At 40.3% G+C, this 13,521-nt stretch overlaps 1 protein-coding gene across 1 annotated transcript in view; it reads left to right on the forward strand.

Moving 5' to 3' along the window:
* LPP (LIM domain containing preferred translocation partner in lipoma) overlaps positions 1–13,521 on the forward strand; it is a 573,768-nt gene that overhangs the window by 219,755 nt on the left and 340,492 nt on the right. The gene's annotated exons all lie outside the window — the stretch shown is intronic.

The raw sequence follows: 13,521 nt of genomic DNA on the forward strand, positions 1-13,521 counted from the left end.
GATGTACTGAAATAAAAAAGGATTCTTGTCTTTTAGAGAAACATCAGAAGTATTTGTAGATTAAATCGAATGGTGTCTGGTATTTGCTTCAAAATAATGAGTAGGAAGCTACTGAGTGAGAACATAGGTGAAAAAATATTAGTTATGGGTTGATAATTGTTTGGTGCATGGAGGTTTATTCAGTTATTTGGTCCATCTTTTCCCATAATAAGAAGTATAAAAGAGGAAAAGCCATAGGAAATAACTGCTAAAATGGTTTAGTCCATTGTCTGACTTTATTTCTCCTAAATTTCAGGTTGAAGGAGATAAAGGAAGAAATGATTCATTAATTCAACAAATATTCTATGTTTCTCTGTAGGCATTTTTCAAGCACTAGGAATTCTGTGGGAAGAAAGACAGACAGCTCTGCCCTCATGGTACTTACAAGTTGGTAGAACTAGTGGAAGTAAGCAAATATACACGTCATGAAGTACATTAGAGTGGGATAAATGCTATGGGTAGGGGAAGCTGGGAGGGGGATATGGCTTACCCAGGGTGGGCATGGTCATAAGGCCTCACTGAGAAGGTGACACTCAGACAAAGACTTGAAGGAGGACAGGACGGAATGAGCCATGTGGGTCTCTTGGGGAGTATATTTTCACGTCGTAGATGTTAAAAAATAGAAGAAGCTTTTTATATTATTGATCAGTTGAAATTAGGAAGTTCCAGTTTTAACCAGTAAGTTACAATTCAGTTTGAAGCACAAATCTTTCAAAGGCTGTTAAAAAGTTTGTTTCTTGTATATACGAGTACTCATATATGTCACAAAGTTCCTGCATTTTTATTTTTATTTATTTATTTTTCTGTGGTAAGCTAGTAAAATCAAAGATCAGATGCCAGTAATGAACAAGAGTCCTACAAAGTCTATGCTTATTTCATGCAACAGATAGAACTTTTGGCAAATAAAAATAATATGATTTTCTTTTCTTTTTTTTTTTTTGTCCTTTTTCATAAAAATTAAAAAAAAAATCCTTAGAGTTTCCTTTTTATATACCTCTGCTCTTATTTTGTTGGGAGGGTGGTTCTTTGTATATCGCTTAATATGCATAATTAGAAATTCTCTTAGTGTATTTTTTTCTCTTTGATCATTATGGAAGCTATTTTGTTATGTTTTAAATCTTTAGTTCTCAAAAGGTTGTTTGACCTAGTGACTGAAGACTTGTGTTTGAAAACTAGCTGAGCAGCTTATTTTAGTTGTGTGATCTTGAGCAGGTCACAGTAAGTCTCAGTTTTCTCATAAGTAGAAAGAAGGTAAATATACCTTCTTCTTACAGTAAAATCAAATACAGATATATTTGCAATTGATAAACTGAAATGGCTATACAGATATTTTGATGTTATAGTATTACTATGTAAATATAAAAAGAACAAGAATAAAAATGCTTTGCCATTAAAAAAAAATTCAAACATGGGGCTTTCATAAAATTACAAAAAGTCTTTTTCTGTATGGACCTTGTTCTGGTAAATGTACTCAAACCATGGCTTTGTTTTTGAAGAGGAAGGAAATAAACAAAAAGCCTTTTGCTGTGTTGGCTTATGTTCTCTGCGAAACAGAAGGGAGGAAGATAAAAAATAAAGTAGAGTTTGCCAAATGGGAAAGGACAAATCTGGGAGGGAGAGAAGCATGCTTTTTTTGAGACTCTTCATATGATAGATTGTTGGCGAGTTCAATAAAACATGGACATGACTTTCCTTTGTGCAGTAGTGAGTTGGCTGTGATAGTGTCTTGGCCCTTCTCTGGCTGTATTTGCACCACCTTTAGATATGAGCTATAAGGTAACCTAAAGTAATATGATCACTGGAGATAATTTTGCACTTTTTTCTCTCAGCTATGGTGAGACCTCATGTTGCCAAGTCCATATTATAGTTGATAATTCTGTGTTTTCATGTAGAAGTCTGTTTATGTTTCTAGCCAGATTTTTAGGTCAGAGCCAAAAGTATGTCTACTAAATGTGTCTATCAGAATTATAAGATTTTCAGATCTGAAGGAGACCTTAGAAATCATTTAGTCTGATCTGGGCACCAGACATCTAGTTACAGCCCTTTCAAGTGTTTGCTGAATGAGTTAATCATCCCCTCTCCTTTTTTTGAAATGGAGAAACTGAGACCAAGGAGATGTGGATCCTGTAGTTTCTGCCAGAGCTCTTACTGAATTTGAGAAATCTTGACTCCTGATCTTGACCTTCTTTCCACTGTACCAAATGGCTGGGGTTCTTGGTTTCTCTTTAGTCCTCTGTCAGGCCCCAAGGTTCAGAGTAGGGGGGTTATATGCTTTTATCTGGAAAGACCAGGTGTTGCTAAAGTTTTCCTTGGCTCCCTGCATTTTTAATATATGTTATAATCTTTTTTCTTTGCAGAAGGCAAATAAATATTTAGTGTCAAGTATTCTTGTTTGGAGAATTCTCATTTTTATGAGAAAAGATGAATCTTGGAAAACAAGTGAGGGATTTTCTTCTCTCCTTTTCTATTCATTCAGACATGATGGCGTGTTTGCTAGTGTAACTCCAGTCCCTCCACCTCAGAAAACGGACTGTTTTTTGTCCATCACTGGTTATTCCAAATGTTAAAAATTTCTTCTTATTGAACTGAAATTTGTTCTTTATGATTTCCTCACAGTGATTTTCTTCCTACCCTGTTAGAAAATGATGCACAGTCAAAGGAACGGTCAGGCCAGGAGAGAGATAGATGCTGTCTGTCACTAAGACTTGAGGTGGCTTTCCTAAGGTGAGATTGACCACAGGGCAACATAAGCTATGCCCAGAATTAGTGGAGAAGAGGAGGAAGAAGAGAAATCTCTGAAGTCATTTGTTTTCAGGTCAGTCTCCAAAAGCTTTTAAGCAAACTTGGTCCTATTCTTGTGAAAAATGTTCGAAGCTCATCTATGTGTATGAGGAATGGTGGCTGATAATCATTTTTCCACTTACCCATTTTACGTATTTCATTTAACAATGATAATTTGAAAGTCTCTGGAAGTTTTAGCTGGCACAGAACTGGCACTGGAATTTGTGTTTTGTGATTCTGTCTAGTACCATCATGGCCACAGGTATGGAATGACAGAAATTTACTTCCAGACATAACGAACTTAGGACCACCGCCACGGCCGCCTTCATTCATGAACTCACAGAAACAGCCAGCTGGACTGGCTTTATGTGATTTGGACACACCTTGTCATTCAGGCCATTCCTTTTGCTTCCCATTAGTGTGATGAGGAAAGTGAAGGCTGATATAAGTGAAGATCCAGGCTCCTGCGGTTAGGAGTGGAGGTAGTGGGCAGTGTTGCCAGAGCAAAAGTAAAACAGTCACCATAATCTGTAATGCCCTCGAAATGCTTGTCCTTTCTGTGGGGTGAGAATATGAGAATAACTTGACCCATGAGAACATACCAAGTGGGTGATTGAGATGCTTTTTCCTTCCTGGCCCTTTGCCTTGTTCCTTTTGGTCAGCAAACCCTAGTCAGTTTGTAGGTAGTTTGTGACCCTGACAACAACAGTAGCAGCAGCAACAGCAGCAGCAGCTTGCTTTGCAATTATCTCCTACTTTATGGTCTGCATGTGTGGGTTGGTGTGTGTTTAGCAAGACTGGGTATGTTCTTAAGCATGGCAGTGGCTCTGGTTGGTGTGACTTTCTATAAGCAAATGTCAAAGATTTCCTGTTTGCTTTTTGCTCTGAATCATCCTCTGACTGAGTATTTAGAAGAGGACAGAGGGACGTTTTCGGTGTCTGGACTTGTAAAAATTTCTTTGAAAGTAGCAAGCCTGGAGTCAATAAGGACTGTACCAGTGTTTCATTTAGCATTTTGAACCTCTTTTTTTTCATGGAATGTCATACTTTCTCTTCTTCATTTTTTAAGAATTTATTTAAAGAGGTAACCCTTTCCCTGAGATTGATGGTGGAGTATGTGTACACATAACCCTTATCAACCCACTTACACGGCTGCCACTACCTTGAAATATTTTAGGAACATTAATGCTCTCTGCAGTCAAAGATTGGTAATTGCTGGACAAAAAAAGTCGTATGGGGAAATTGGTTGTGGTCAGGTCTGCTGTATGTAGGGATAACCAATGAGGTTAGATTTGCTTTATTTCCTGAGTAAAGGGAGTAATTTATGATGCTTGCATATTACAAAAGATTTCCTTTGCTGAAAGTTAAGTGAAACTGCAGTTGGCTCTTTCTCAGTCAGTAGAAGTTTTTATCCCACTTTCTCTCTCCCATCAAGAATCTTAGTGGTTTCTTCAAAGCTCAATTGAATTTTTTGTTTGTTTCTATTTATAAAAAAGTGATATAAGCAAACCAAACAGTATAGATTAAACATTTTAGAATATGTTTCCCTATCAAGGAAAAATTATGATCTGCATGTACATCCCAAGCCCCAATGTACACACCAAATGAAGCTTGAGCATTCTTTTCTTCCCTGTTTCATCCCAGGCATTATTTAAACAATTTGCAGAATGTGTTGTAATATTTTTAACTTTAAAGCATCTCTCTTTTACGAGTTGTTTCTTTCATTAAATTTCGTGGCCACATCAGTAATATTTAAACTATAAGTTTTACTGGTTTACTGCACTGTTTCTTGTTTGCTGTTTCTTTTTCTTGAATTCATCATACTGATTCTTTCCTTTTTGTTTTTTGTTTTTGTTTTTTTTCTTCTGCCACAGTTCTTCATCAAACATTTTTATGGGAAAGCTATGTAGGTGATATATTCCTTTGTATGTCTGAAAGTGACTTATTTTTGTCTTTATATTTGACTAACAGTTTGGCCGCAAGTAGAATTTTAGGGTCAAATTTGCCTTGTGTCAATATTCTACAAAGATGTTGACACTATTATTTAGTATCATTTGTATTTAGTGCTGCAGATGAGAAATCTGATGCTAATCTGTTTCTTTTTTCAATTTAGTAACTTTTTCTTGTTCAGTCGGTAAGCTTTACTTGTGGGGCTTAATAATTTTTCTTTACTGTGTCTAGGTACAGGTCTCTCCACACCCACCCTACTATTCTTACTCATATTCAGTGCTTCTGTTTGATCTGAAGAATCAAATTTTTCTTTAGGTAAGGAAGATTTCCTTGTATTATTTTCAAAAAGTGTTTTAATCTTTCATTTGGCTTTTTATTCCTTACGGACTCTTACTATATAGTATTGGATTTCTTTTCTTAGTTTTCTTTTTTCAATAGTTGTACCATATGGAAGAATCCCTATTGCTTTCTTTAATTTTTGAGGTGATAATCTGCTCTATATATGCTATATCTACCTGAATTTGGGGGGAATATTTGGTAAGGATGGCTGTGAGTCTGCTGTTGAGGTGACATAGTGAGCCTGCAGTCCAAACTTTATCTTTTCTCTAAATCAGGAATATATAGTTCTTTAGAAGACAGAGTGACCATAGGGTATATGAATCTGGACTTCACCCCTTCACTTCTTAGGGGAGACAGGCCAGTGGGAGAGTTGCCCTTAGATAGGTTGTGAGCAGAACAGCCAGCTTTGCCGCAGCCCTCAAGGCTATTGGTTTTGGGGATCCAGAGGCAGGGAGCTGAGCCCCTACTTTACATGCCATACATAGATGCCAAATGAGGGCCCCAGGAGGCTGTGGCCAAATTGTTGCGTGGTGGTCTCTGGTTGAGATTTCAAGCCCTTTAAGTTTCCTCCCTTACTGTTTCCCCATCCAGGACTCTGCTTCTCAGTAACTGTCATCAGGAGTGTCAGAGATTTGTGGCAAGGTACTTTTTATTAGAATGATTGACTAGTGAAATGATTTCATTGCCATTTTGACTGGCTTTCATTATATTCCCCACACATCCCTTCCCAAGAACCCCTTCCCACCCTCCCACCCTTTTTGTTGTGGCAGCTCGAAGTCACCTCAGGTACTAGTACCTTTTGCTATTTATATCAAGCTCATTCTGTTGCCTATGAGGCATTCATTATAGAAAAGCTGCCCTTGATTGCACTATCTAAGCCCAGAAAAGCTTCAAGGACAACATAGGATGAGGACCTCATAACAAGGACAGCGTAATTACAAGTGCTGGTTCCAGACTTCCTGGGTTCACACATGGCTCCCTACTCATTAGCTGCATGACTGTGGGTGTGCTGTTTAACCTTTCTGTGCCCCAGTTTGATCCTCTGTAAAATGGGCATATTATCGCGCTTTGGATTATGTCAAGCTAGGGCTGAGTCTGGAGCTCACAGACCCCTCAAGCCCATTGTCCAGACTGGGTCACAAACCCTTCACATGCCAGGCTGGGTCCCCAGACCCCTCACACGCAGGTCTATGAGCTAGGTAACCGGCAAACAGGTCCTGAGAGCTGTAGGTTTGAGAGCATGGCCACGTGACAAATGCCTGAGGCAGTCAACGCCAGCTAATGTAGCGGTGCCAACCATGCACACTAACTCCACCCATGCACAACTTGCTTACAAAGAATGCACCACACCACCCCCAACTGGACCTAAGGTGAAAGGGCCTGATTAAACTATTCTATTTTCTCAACAATCCACCCCTTCAGGGTCCCTCGCCATACAATCTATGCATTCAGAACCTTCCACGATGTTCCCTTAGCGAGGATAAATGACCCTTACATTCATATAACCTATTGTCTGTTCAATATACCTTAAGGCTTATACTTCTGTCCTTTAGCCACACATGTCCAGGTAGTAGTTACCATTGGTGTGATCCTCCATGGGAATCCTGCAGTCATACTGATGGGCAGTTCAATGCATATTCAGTAGGCTGATACATTGATCATATGACTCTGGTGCAGTGCTTGCAGCCAGAACACTATGGGCAAAAAGAGAGAAGGGTTATTTGTACCAATAGGGGAAATTCTTGTCCCTCTGGTAAGATACATGCCAGTTTGCCATCCTGAGAAAGGATGGTTGGGATTGTAGGAATAGGTAACTTATTTGGCTTATGATACCATACTTTGTCTGCTAACACTTTTGGATCTGTAGGTTTTACATGTAACAGTATAGGGGAACTCATAATTGGCCATAATGATAATACAAATGTGCCCTTTGGAATAGAGTTCTTATCTCTTCCAGGCCATATTACCTTTACTTGAGGAGACCAGGTACTTGTCATCTAAGGTCTTTCTCTAATGCTTTTCCCCAAGGCCCTATTAAACCTACTCAACGTATATGGGGGGCTTTTATTCTCCAAGGCCATTCCCATTGTACTCTCTGTCCCTGTTGCAAACAGGTTGGAGCCAGTAAGAGAATATTTCCATTCTTGCCATATCCTGGCTTCAAAAGCTCATCTTTGATAGTGATTTGCAGCTTTATAGGTGCTACAGCCCTATGCAGCAGAGCTTCCACTGGAGAGGGCCCGCCCTTGTGAGGTCTCTCATTTAGAATTCTGACTGTTGGTCATAACTGCCATGTCCACCCCTTCATGGATGGGGGCTGGATAGATAGCCTTAGTCCCTTTTTTAAAAGGCCATTGTACCATTCAATCATTCCCGTTGCCTGGGGATGATATAGCACATGGAACTTCCATTGAATGGACAACTGGGAGGCCCACCTCCGAACTCTATGTCCAGTAAAGTGGGTTCCATTATCACTCTCCATAACTACAGGCCGGCCATACATAGCTGTAAGGCTATTCAGTGCCTTCACAGTGTTTACCTGGTCTGGGGCCTTACAAGACCATACAAGCAGAAGACCAGTGGCCGTATCGACAGCCATGAAGATGTATCTGAAATTCTCTGACCTTGGCAGTGGTCCAATGAAGTCTACTTGCCATCGAGTCAAGGGTACCCTTCCTTGAGTTATTTGCTCATCTGTATGGGGCATCCACCAGGGGTGTGGACTCTCTTGAGCACATACTGGACAAACACAACAGGTATTCACTACATCTTCCCATGTTATAGGCAAGGCCCATCTTTGAACCGCCATCCACATGGTTTTGCTGCCAGCATGCTGCATGTGTCAAAGTAACCACTGGGCTACATCAGTAGCTGGGGCTCTGTCCAACCATCTTAGGCATCGGCTTCATCATTTCCTGGACTGGCTAAGCGGAAGTGTCCTGTGACATGGAAAAAGTTACTTCTTTCTCATGCCCCAATTCCCATAACTCTTGCCACATGGCTTGTCCCCACAGGGGTCGGTGGCCTACCGTCCACTTGTTATATTTCCAAGTAGAGATCCAAAGGGTTAAACCTTTGTACACAGCCCAGCTGTCAGTACAGATGGCTAATGGCCCAGGCTCATTTTTTATCACCATCCATACTGATCTCAGTTCAGCCCATTGACTGCTTTGCCGTGTGCCATTTTCATACCACATGGTATCTGTTAAGGGCTGGACAGCAACAGCTGTCCACGATGCTGAAGGTCCCATGCTAGAGCCATCTGTATACCAAGCTTGCTCTGTGATAGGTCCCTGTCTCTCATGGAAAGGTGTAACCTCCACCTCCATGGGTAAAGGTTGTGCCAAAGTTTCCTCCACAACCTCTACTGGGCCTAGCACAGTTTGCAACTCTTTGGACAGAGGACTCATTGACACTGTGCTCCTTTGTTCTATATATGCTCCCCATTTAGACAAAGTGGGAGTCTGAGCTATACCCATTTTAGGGCTGGTTGCCTATGTGTGCAGCCAACCTATTATGGGGTATGTCGTCCTTACTAGGACTTTGGCCGTTCCTGTGATAGCTTCAGTGGCTATCAAGGCAGAATACAGAGCTACTAACTGCTTTTCTATTAGAGTGTAGCACACTTCAGCACCCTTCCAGAGCTGAGACCAGAATCCTAAAGGTGTGCGGAATCGGTCCTGTCTCTGCCACAAACCCCATCCTAACCCCTCCTGGGTTATATGTACATCTAACTCAAAAGGCTTAGTGGGGTCAGCCACTTGTAAATCCTGTACTTGCTGTATTGCCCTTTTTGTAGCCCGGTAAGCCTGTTCTACTTCCTCAGTCCAATCCCAGAGGGCTCCTTTCTTTGTCAATGCATACAATGGGCATGCCGTTTGGGCCAGTTTTCTTTTTATCAACCCCTGCTGCAAGCAAGTCAAGCCATATCTGCTTACGGCTAGTCTTGCTTGGTCCCTTTGGAATAAAATCCCGAGACTTTCATGTGGGTTTGGTCTTGGCCACCTTTTGGACCCCTTTTGCTTATCTTCTATCCTCTACTTCACCCAAGCCAGCTATCATGGTCCTTACCTCATGTATAGGATGACCAATGTATGGGTCCAGTATGGCCATCAGTGACCCAAAGGACATTGACAGGGCATTTTACAGCACTATGTCTCTCATGCTGCCTGTAAAATTTCCATCATCTGGACCACGAGTGTTTACATTAAGCATGGACTGCTGCATCCCCAGCTCCTGAATGATTTGAATAAGCTCGGCATACGTTTGCCATTTACTAACAATTGTGGGCAGTTCTCCAGCATTTGCCCACACAGTTCAGGCAGCTGCATTCACCCAGTCCATCAAAGAGTGATTACCTCAACTTGTGCGTATCTGTGGCTATTCTGCAGCCTCTGCTTCAGGGATGGGTGTATGGTAATGGAGGCCAGCCTGTCCATCTCCTCACCAGAGCACATCACACTATCCACCCCTAGGTCCCATAACTGCAACAGCCAAGCAGCCAGGGTCTCCCCATGTTTCTGCCTGAACTGTCTTCACAAGTCAACCAGTTCAACCTGGGTATACGGGACATAGGTGGTGAACTGGGTCACCTGTAGATCACCCAACGGTTATCCATCTGGTCCCATAGGCTGCTTGTGTCTCAATTTCTTGTGCACAACAGGTTGTGCCTGGAGATGCATGGCTTTCCCCAACTCACCACTGGGTTGGTCGTCTTCCCTGGTGTGAGAGGCAGGAGTGGCCAGTCACTGCACATCATCCTCCAGGATAATCATCCTTTCTTCCAACAACTCTGCTTTCTGCCACATATCTCAATCAGTTTGCAGCATAGTTAATAGCACCCAGGCTCCGGTCAGCAGAAAAGTGGCCACAAGGCACCACATGCTCACGGATAGCCACGTTTCCTCCCCTTCCCAAGGGTTTTTCCATTGTAATGCCTGGTCTATGCTGCCTTGCACTACAGTGTGAAGCAACCAGATCCTGATCAACAGGAAAGTGGCCATAGGGCAGAGCATATTCAACAGTAGCTACATTTCCTCTTTCTTCAAGGGCCTTCGGCTTCTGTACGTGCTCAGTATCCTGCCAACTACACCAATTGTCAAGCTCTTTTACCTGCCCATAATCCTGCTGACTATGCCAATTGTCGAGCTAGGGCTGCATGTGGAGCTCACAGACCCCTGAAGCCCATTGTCCAGACTGGGTCACAAACCCTTCACATGCCAGGCTGTGTCCTTAGATTCCTCACACACAGGTCTATGAGCTAGGTAACTAGAAAAAACGTCCTTGGAACTGTAGGCTTGAGAGCATGGCTGTGTGGCGAATGCCTGAGGCAGTCAACACCAGCCAATTTGCAGTGCCACCCATGTTCACTAACTCCACCCACACACAACTTGCTTACAAAGAATGCACTGCACCACCCCCAACTGGACCTAAGGTAAGGGGACCTGATTAAACTATTCTATTTTCCCAACAGATTACTATGAGGTTTCAAAGATGTAATGCACTTAGAGAATATTGTATGTGACCAACACATCCTAAGGTTTAGTAAATGCTATTACTGTTGTGATATTCCAGCCTGTCATATCTGTGCTGGGTTCTGCCACAGATTTCTCTGTCCTTTGGTTTATACCACCTGTCCACCCCAATGTTCACCATTGCTCCCGTCCCTTTCTCTTATAAGCTTGGAGATTTTATATATTTTTGCTAAAGAAATATTCCCACAAACATCCTCTGTAAAATTAATGTTTTTTAAAGGTTTTATTATTTCTATTTAATACTTATCTGTCAAAATTTATAATGTATTTGTTATTTTCCCCAAATGTTTACAAATAATAATTGTAATACTATATCAATCCAGAAAAGAACAGTGAAAAATATGAGTCTTATGATTACAGGAGATACAAAATAATTGTAAAACTCAAGTTCCATACATATTTTGTTTGCGAAGATATGAAAGAGAATGATCAGTAAAATATGTGCAAGCATCATATGAGTATATTACATTATGATATTTTGTGGGGGGAATTGGGAGAGAAATACAATGTCAGGGAAGAGAAGGAATGATATTAAATTTATGACTTAAGAAAAGAGCTTAATCTTATATTTTGAAAGTGGTGGTAGATATAAAGTTACTGTGATATTTATATTCCATGGAATAATTTCTGAGTGATAAAACAATTCGATTTTGAAATATTAATATTTACCATATGCCATTTACCTTTGCATTTAGATTTTGATGAAAAATAATTTGGATGTCAGCCTCGAAATGGGTATAGGGGTCCATGGTTTTTAGGAATCATTTTAGTGGGTAAGTGAGTAAAACAGTATTTTAGGTCTCTTAAAGCTTTAAAATTCAATGCCTCGGTAATAACGTATCACTTATTTATAACTTCACATTGATTTAGAATTTGCAAAATACATTATAACAGCACAAATATAATTTAATAAATGAAAAAAAATTAAATCTCAAAGCATTGGAGGCGACTTATTTAGATCTCACAACAAGTGTTATAGAAGCAATGATTTATTTAAATAGACAAAAACAAAACACATTTGGGAGACTTTTAAACCTCTTGGATTAGTATCAGTTCCCGTATAAATGAGAGAAGGCAGATCCTTTTAAATCCTTAAAAAGCAGCTAAAGTTATCGATTATGTGTTGAGGCCAGTGTCCAGGGACCACGAAGATAGCTGTCCTTGTACTTCTTTAATGGAGATAAGCACATATTCCATCCCAGCCTCTGCAATGTTCTCTAACAAACTCCTCACAGATTGTACCAAGTACTTCTTATCCATGGATTTGGTAAGGAAGCCTTGTTGGGCTTAGAAATCCTTTAGTTCCTTTGTACTTTACATAATCCACTCAACATGGGCACAAAACAACCTTTTCTGAATGAAGGGGTAAAAGAGGGAGTAGAGGATGCCAGGACCGAAAACTTAGGGCATTAACTCATATTTTATTCCTGAAATAGTGTTTTGAAACTCTAATGTTTTAACAAAGTTTTCTGTACATAGCAGGTTTTGCTTGATCCTTTCAAAAGTCCAGTGTTTATGTACTCTTATTGGATAACTTAAAATATATTATTGCATGTAGTACTTATACCAATTCTTGAGGGGTTCAATTATTCTTATCATTATTTTATCATTAGCTTTTGTGAGTTTGACCTGTCCAAGGTTTTCTACCATGCAAACTACAAAATTTATATATATATGTATTTTTTTTTTTAAGAAAAGACTTTTGTATACTTTTTCTTACTTGAGCGTTGGAACAATTCCTGGAAACAAAAGTGGTAATTCTCCATCTTGTACTAGTGCAGGGCCTGAGACTCAGAGATTAAGCAACATTTCAGGTGTCCATGGTATTAAATAGCCCAGGTAGGGTCAAGCCCTCCATCTTTTTGAGACATGCCAGTCTATTTCTCTCTCTTTCTCCATACCTGCTTTATTGTTACTCTTCTTTTATATTCTTTTTGTCACTTTGCATTTTTTGCATTTCTTTTTGTCTTTTTGCATTTTTAAGGCAGCAATTTTAAAGTCTTTGTCAAATAGATCCATCATCGGGTCTTTTTTAGGGACAGTTTCTGTTGGTTTATTTTTTTGCTTTGAATGGGCTGTACTTTCCTGTTTATTTGTATGTGTTGAGATTTTAATTTGTTGTTGTTGAAAAGTATGTACTACACCTAATAATGTGGTAGCTCTAGAATCAGATTCTCCTCCTTCCCTAGCATTTGCTGCTGCTGCTGCTTCTTTTTTATTTATTTTTATTTTATTATTATTATTGTTTCCTCTCGCTGTGCTGAGTATCATCTGTAGGTTTTAACTTAACTTCTTAGGTATTTTCTGAGCCTTCACCTTCACCTGGTCATGTGTGGTGACTTTCTGATTTTCTCTATATATGTGATTGCTTTGGAATGTTCTGGTAATGTTTCTCTCCCACAATGGGGGAAAAATGGAGGAAAAAAGTACTTCAAATTTAAAGCCCTTTAAATTCCCTGGAAATCACTTCAGTAGGAGAGGAAGGTGTAACAACAGTGACAGCTGCCTCTTTTTCTTTATGTTTGTCATTAGAAGCAGCAATCAATGAGCAGAGCACAGATCCTTGATATTTGGAAGACAAGTTCCTTTTGTCCACTCTCGCTCTTGTAAGCTTTATGAAAATTGTTCCAGGAACATGTCCACAACTGTCTGCCAAGGGGCTGAGAAGTGGGAGATGGATAGCTGCTGCTGTGCTCAGGGCTAAAATGGACTTCAATTAACCACAATTTACCATCCAAGACATCCCCCTGGAAGCTGGAAGCCTTCAATAGACTCCAGAGTCCCAAACTAGTTACATTGTATAAATTCTGCCAGTACCATGCATGTCTAGATGGGGAGACAGAATTCTGGTGCTTTGTAGCCTGCCATTTTCCAAAAT

The sequence above is a fragment of the Galeopterus variegatus genome, unplaced genomic scaffold (genome assembly GCF_000696425.1).
Source record: "Galeopterus variegatus unplaced genomic scaffold, G_variegatus-3.0.2 Scaffold83, whole genome shotgun sequence".
Lineage (NCBI taxonomy): Eukaryota > Metazoa > Chordata > Mammalia > Dermoptera > Cynocephalidae > Galeopterus > Galeopterus variegatus.